The 7,500-nt window shown below is 49.6% G+C and overlaps 1 long non-coding RNA gene across 1 annotated transcript in view; it reads right to left on the reverse strand.

The window, feature by feature from the left end:
* The window catches only part of LOC126691879 (uncharacterized), a 5,285-nt gene extending 2,214 nt beyond the window's left edge, over positions 1 to 3,071 (reverse strand). Inside the window, exon 1 of the long non-coding RNA XR_007644857.1 lies at positions 2,731 to 3,071. This is a non-coding gene — a long non-coding RNA (uncharacterized LOC126691879). The remainder of the gene's footprint in view (positions 1 to 2,730) is intronic.
* Between the last annotated feature and the right edge of the window lie 4,429 nt (positions 3,072 to 7,500).

Below are 7,500 nucleotides of genomic sequence, written 5' to 3' on the forward strand. Positions count from 1 at the left end.
TCGTGCCTTTTCCCCTTTTTGTGTTCCTAAATTCAGTCCATGATTTTAGAGGACGTTTCCAACAAGCGGTTCGGCATTCCGAGCAGTTTTGAATTTTTTATGATTTTTCCTATTTTCTGGATTCCGAAAATCATAAAAAATAAAATATGTTGAATCTGGCCACCAAATTTTGACAGGTTGAAGGTTAGATTTTTCTTAGCATGTGTACAAAAAATCAGGGCAAGACTCCAAGAATTTCTCCAAAAAGACCCATTATTCCTCCTCAACAAATCAATGTTTCCTCGTGCCAGAGCGGATTTTTTCCTAAGGGCTCTTTACGGGGGGAAGAGTAGGAGGTGTCCGAAGAGGCTATCTAGGCTTGGCAGCAGTAGCCCCCCCAAGTGCTGCCATGGCCTTGTAGGGGTCCCAAGGGCATGCCACGGCCTTGGCATCCCACCCACGGGGCATGCCTCGCCCTCGCTGTGCTGCTACTGCCCCTCAGGCAGCGTGCATGCTAGGGCCTTGCTGCTGCCTGCGCCCAGGGGCATGCCAGCGTGCCCACCTGCCTGCACCCAGGGGCATGCCAGTGTGCCCACGCAAGCATGCCATGGCCTTGGCTGCGTGCCTTGGCCTTGGCAGCATGCACGCAAGCATGCCTTGGCCTTCGCTGCCTGCCCATGGGGGCTGCCTTGCCCTTGCCTGCTGCATGCCCCGGCCTTGGCAGCATGCCCACAGGGGGCTGCCTTGGTCTTGGCTGCATGCCTTGGCCTTGGCCTTGGATGCATGCCTTGGCCTTGGCCTTGGATGCATGCCTTGGCCTTGGCCATGGCCATGGCCTTGGCTGCATGCCTTGGCCACATATTTGGAGTGATTTCCTAAAAATGAGGGTTTTTTGGAAAATGAGGTTATTTCCCCACGACCAGGCAGGCAGTGGGCATCCCAGGGGCATGCTCGCGTGCACGCCGTGCCGCATCGCCCCGCATCGTCCCGCACTCCGGAAAAATTGGCTCGTGCCTTTTTCCATTTTTGTGTCCCTAAATTCATTCCATGATTTTAGAGGAGGATTCCAGCAAGCGGTTCGGCGTTCCGAGCGTTTTTGAATTTTTTATGATTTTTCCCATTTTCCGGCTTCCTAAAATCGTAAAAAATAAAATATGTTGAATCTGGCCTCCATATTTTGCCAAGTTGAAGGTTGGATTTTTCTTAGCATGTGTGCAAAAAATCAGGGCAAGACTCCAAGAATTGCTCCGAAAATGACCCATTATTCCTCCTCAACAAATCAATGTTTCCTCGTGCCATAGCGGATTTTTTCCTAAGGGCTCTTTAGGGGGGAGGAGGTATTCGGTGATGCACAGGGGCGACCCCTCTTGAGCTTGGCCACAGGTAGGCATGCTCATGACGAGCCCTCAGGCACCCAACCCCGCGTGCTCCATGGCGCGAGGTGGGCCCTAAATGCATCGCCGGGGTGGACCCAGGTTGGCATTTCACGTGTACGTGGTATAGCTGCGGCACGCTCTTGCAAGGCGGACGGTGTTAGTTTCACCCATTGCCACGCAGAGCAAGCCTAAGGTGATGATCAAATGCATTGTGAAAGCTTTCTCTGGTGCCACTTTTCCTGGAGGCCACACCCACCCGTGCCCAGTGGCGGGGGGTCGATGGTCTCAGTAGCCGCGTGGTGGGGGGATGCATGCATTCTTGGTTTAGCTTGGTCACGCTATCGCAACGCGGACGGTGTTAGTTTCATCCATTGCTGCGCGAAGCAAGTTCCATGCGACTATCGGGCTTGTGTGTGTCTTTCTTACTACGCGGTTGCGTGGTAGCAGCGGCGGCGGCGGCGGCGACGGCGGCGACGGCAGCAGCAGTGTCCCTCGATGTCCCTTGTAGTTCCTGTGTGTGGTTGGTGAGCCATGCAAGCTTGGTATAGCTTGGGCACGCTCTCGCAAAGCGGACGGTGTTCGTTTCACCCATTGCTGCGCGAAGCAAGTCCCACGGCGACCATCGGGCCTCTGCGTGGCGACGACCCAACCTTGCAGGCACGTGGCTTAGTAGTGTTGTCCTTCACGCCCAGCGGTGCGGACTCGGCGCCACTCGATGCTTCCTCATGCACGGCAGGCGTTACGGCGTGTCGTTGTGGGGTACGTTTGGTGGTGTTGCGGTCTAGTGTACGTGATAGCGTGTGAGTGGTGGCAGGGTTGCATGGCTTGGCAGGCTCCGTGCTCGCGCATCGAACTGTCCGGCGTGCTCCCAATCAGTGTTGTTCCGAGCGTCGCTTGGACGCAATTCGGGTCCCTGTGTTGCATACCTGCCTCTAAGGCACTCGTCCCTCTAGTTGATTCGTTCCTAGTCGACGCTCCTCGCGGGGCGTCGGCAGGACCTCGAAGCCGTCCTCGTGTCCCACGCGTGCCTCGCGGCCTCCGCGTTGCCGATGTGGACCACGTGGGCGTGCTCGTGGCCTCGGATGCAGAACACCATGTGGGTTTGGGGCCTTCGGCCCCCTTTGCCAACGTACCTAGCGAGCATCATCGCTCTGCCCCGCACGATCGCCGTGCTCGTCCGCGCCCTTCCTTGCCCTCGGGCGAGCCAAGGGCCTCCGGGCGGCGCCGGCATCGACGAGGAATGCTACCTGGTTGATCCTACCAGTAGTCATATGCTTGTCTCAAAGATTAAGCCATGCATGTGTAAGTATGAACTAATTCAGACTGTGAAACTGCGAATGGCTCATTAAATCATTTATAGTTTGTTTGATGGTACCTGCTACTCGGATAACCGTAGTAATTCTAGAGCTAATACGTGCAACAAACCCCGACTTCTGGAAGGGATGCATTTATTAGATAAAAGGCTGACGCGGGCTCTGCTCGCTGCTCTGCTGATTCATGATAACTCGACGGATCGCACGGCCATCGTGCCGGCGACGCATCATTCAAATTTCTGCCCTATCAACTTTCGATGGTAGGATAGTGGCCTACTATGGTGGTGACGGGTGACGGAGAATTAGGGTTCGATTTCGGAGAGGGAGCCTGAGAAACGGCTACCACATCCAAGGAAGGCAGCAGGCGCGCAAATTACCCAATCCTGACACGGTGTTAGGAGCTTTGCAAGTTGCTGATGATGGCATGAGGAAGTTGAGTGCTTGGACAACATCAGGCCAGTCACATGGCTCAATGTTTTCTCAAGACACCAATGGAAGTTGAGTGCATAGAGAGTGTATTATTTGCTTAGAGAAATTCGTGTGGATTCTCAGGCTTCCTTTGTACTTGATATTGAGTAATGAAGGTTGGGGTTGGTGCCCTGTAAATACTGTGTGTGCTGTGTGTGTGTGCATTCTCTTGATAATTCTGTTCATTGTGTTCCTACTGTGCGTGTGCGTGGTGTGTTGGCTGAGACTAAGTCAGTGGGCTTAGTGCCATCATAGGCAGAAAATTTGAAAGAAAATTTAACCCTGTGACAATTGGTATCAGAGCCAGGTTCGTCCCAAGTCGCAATGTCTTCAGACACGAAGGCAAGGTTGACGGTTGTGGAAAACATATTGGGAGTTCCTGCAGATGGGGAAGAAGTCTCCGTGTGTGACAGGCTGGTGGCTGTCTCTGCAGAAACCGCTGTAGTGAGGAATGATCTTGCTGAACAGAGAGAATTAGTGTTGAATCGTGTTGAAGAGTTGGCTGCTGCAATGGACGCCCAGAACCAGGCAGCAAGAGAGACCCAACGTGAACTTGAAACAGAAATTGCTCTGCTGAAGAGAGCAATGAGTGGCCTGCCTAGGGAGGGGGAAGTGGCCACCAAAGTAAAGGTCCCTGAACCGAAGCCCTTTAATGGTGCCAGGAATGCCAAGGATTTGGAGAATTTCCTGTGAGATATGGAGCAGTACTTCAAGGCTGCCAGGGTGCCTAGCCAAGAGATGGTTACAATTACTAGCATGTATCTTTCAGGGGATGCCAAGTTATGGTGGAGAACCCGTGTGGAAGATGATGCAGATGCTGGTAGAGGGAAAATTGACTCGTGGGAAGCCTTAAAGAAGGAATTGAAGGATCAATTCTTGCCTACCAACACTGCTTGGGTTGCAAGAGATGCTTTGAAGAAGTTGAGACAGACTGGTACAGTGAGGGAGTATGTCAAGACGTTCAGTTCTTTGATGCTGGACATCAAGAACATGTCTGAGGAGGACAAATTGTTCAACTTCATGTCTGGCTTGCAGCCTTGGGCACAGATGGAATTGAAGAGGCAGGCTGTGCGTGATCTGCCTACTGCTATGTCTGCTGCAGATGCCTTAGTGGACTACAAGTTTAGCAAGCCCAGTGGGGATGAAGAGAAACGAAAGTCCAAGGATAAAGGCAAGGACAAGCAGAAGAAGGATGGCAAGAAGAAAGATAAGCAAAAGAAAACGTGGGGTAACAAGAACAAGGGGGAGAGTTCTACCTCTCAACCAAGCAAAGAACAGCCTAAGCTTAATGCTGGTTGCTTCATTTGCAATGGCCCTCATCGTGCAAGAGACTGTCCAAAGCGTGAGAAGCTTAATGCCATAGTTGCTGAAGATGGTAGTGGGCAGTCCGATGAAGAAGTTCCCAGCAGAATGAACCCTTTGCAATTACTGAATGCATTGAGTGCAGGAGGTAATTCTAGGGGTTTATCTTATGTTCAAGTGGAGATGAACGAGAATGGGGCTGAGGGTATGTTGGATTCTGGTGCTACCCACAACTTTGTTGCTGATCGAATGGTCCAAAGACTTGGTCTTAAAGTAAGCAAGAGCCCAAGTAAGATCAAGGCTGTGAACTCAGAAGCAAAACCTGTGTTGGGAATTGCTTATGGAGTGAAGCTTAAGGTGGGCGAGTGGACAGGAAAGGTGAATTTCCTAGTCATGGAATTGGATGACTTTGATGTTATTCTGGGTGACGAATTCTTAGTGGCTGCAAAGGCTGCGTTGCTGCCTTTCATCGGAGTTTTGTTGATCCTTGATGAGAAGCAGCCATGCTATGTTCCTGTGAGGCGTGGGGCAGGAAATAGCAAGACTAGCAAGGGGAAAGGACCTATGGTTTCAGCCATGCAGGTTGAGCATGGGCTGAAGAAGGGTGAGATAACTTACTTGGCTGCACTAATTGAGATGAAGCAGGACAAGTATGTGGAAGTTCCAGATGCTGTGGCTGGATTGTTGGGGGAGTTTGTTGATGTGATGCCCCCAAAACTACCTAAGACCCTTCCACCAAGGCGTGCTGTTGATCATAGAATCGAATTGGTTCCTGGATCAAAGCCTCCCTCGAAGGCTCCTTATAGAATGTCCCCAATGGAGTTGGCTGAAATGAGGAAGCAGTTGACAGAACTGCTTGATGCAGGTTACATTCAGCCCTCCAAGGCTCCTTATGGTGCCCCTGTGCTGTTCCAGAAGAAGCATGATGGCTCATTGCGGATGTGTGTGGATTATAGAGCCTTGAACAAAGTGACTGTGAAGAACAAGTATCCAGTTCCTTTGATTCAAGACCTCTTTGACAGATTGAGCAAAGCTGTGTACTTCACAAAGCTGGACTTGAGATCAGGATATTGGCAAGTGAGGATTGCTGAAGGGGATGAGCCTAAGACTACTTGTGTGACCCGGTATGGTTCTTATGAGTTTTTAGTTATGCCTTTTGGTTTAACGAATGCCCCTGCTACATTCTGTAATTTGATGAATGATGTCTTTTATGAGTATGTGGATCGCTTTGTTGTGGTGTATTTGGATGACATAGTGATTTATAGTGAGTCCTTGGAGGATCACTTGGAACACCTTAGGATGGTGCTGTCCAAATTGAGAGAACATCAGTTGTTTGTTAAGAAAGAGAAGTTTGAGTTTGCCCAGCAAGAGATTATGTTTTTGGGGCATAGAATCAGCAAAGGCATGGTGATGATGGATGAGGGGAAGGTGCAAGCTATCCTTGATTGGCCTGCACCAAGCAAAGTGACGGAATTGAGATCTTTCCTTGGTTTGGCTAATTACTATAGAAAGTTCATTCAAGGATACTCTAAGAAGGTTACTCCTCTCACAGATTTGCTGAAGAAGGACAAGAAATGGGTGTGGACAGATGCATGTCAAGAGGCGTTTGACAAGTTGAAGGTGGCTGTATCTAGTGAACCTGTGCTGCGTCTGCCAGACTTTTGGTTACCCTTCGAAGTCCATACTGATGCTTCTGACAAAGCAATTGGTGGTGTTCTAGTGCAAGAAAAGCATCCTGTTGCATATGAGAGCAGGAAGTTGAATGAGGCAGAACAGAAGTGTTCAGCCCATGAAAAGGAGATGATTGCAGTGATCCATTGTTTGTTGGCATGGCGTGTGTATCTGCTAGGACCAAGGTTTGTGGTGAAGACAGACAATGTGGCTAATACCTTCTTTAACACACAAAAGAAGTTGTCACCAAAGCAAGCTAGGTGGCAAGAGTTACTGCAAGAGTATGACTTTGTGTGGGAGCACAAACCAGGCAAGCACAATGAAGTAGCTGATGCACTTAGTCGAAAACAAGTGCAAGAGCATGTGGCTGCCTTGACTAGGGTGGAGTCAGAATTTGTGGATAGGATCAGGGAGAGTGCTAAGCTTGATGCTACCTATCAAAAGCTGGTGCAGGATGTGACTGCAGGCCTTGTGAGGCGTTATTGGCTGGAAGATGGGTTGCTGTATGCCAAGGGTGGCAAGCTGTTCGTACCAAGTGGAAAGATCCGAAGGGAGTTGTTGAAAGAAACTCATGATCCACAGTGGGCAGGACATCCGGGTAAGGATAGGATGTATGCTTTGTTGTCCCGTTCTTATTTTTGGCCTAAAATGGAGTTAGACGTTGAGTTATATGTGAAAACATGTCTAGTTTGTCAACAAGACAAAGGTTTAACTCAAAAGGAAGCAGGTTTGCTACAACCTCTTCCCATACCAAAAAGTCCATGGGTTTCAGTTTCAATGGATTTTATTACTGGTTTGCCAAAAGCTAAGGGGATGGGTTCAGTGTTTGTAGTGGTTGATAGATTCTCAAAGTATGCTGTTTTTATGGCTGCACCGAGTACATGTACAGCAGAGGTGGCTGCTGATTTGTTCTATAAGAATGTGGTGAAATACTTTGGGTTGCCTGAAGATATTGTAAGTGATCGAGACTCTAGGTTTACTGGTCGGTTTTGGACTGTTCTGTTTGGTTTGATGGGTTCTGAATTGAAGTTTTCTACTGCAAATCACCCACAAACAGATGGGCAAACAGAAAGGATAAATGCTGTGTTGGAGGATTATTTGAGGCATTATGTGACTGCCAGCCAGAGGAATTGGCTAGACTTGCTGGATTCTGCACAGTTTGCTTATAATCTGCACAAGTCTGCATCAACGGGGATGAGTCCCTTTGAGTTGGCTATGGGGCAGCAGCCTCTCACACCTCACGAAATTGCTAAGCAGCGATCAGGGGGTAGATGTCCTGCAGCATACAGATTTGCTGTAAACAAGCAAGAGCTGATGCAGGAGGCACAAGACAGCTTGTTGAAAGCACAAAGAAGAATGAAGAAGTATGCTGACAAGAAAAGAAGACCTCT

This window comes from Quercus robur, chromosome 1, assembly GCF_932294415.1.
Source record: "Quercus robur chromosome 1, dhQueRobu3.1, whole genome shotgun sequence".
Taxonomy (NCBI): Eukaryota; Viridiplantae; Streptophyta; class Magnoliopsida; order Fagales; family Fagaceae; genus Quercus; species Quercus robur.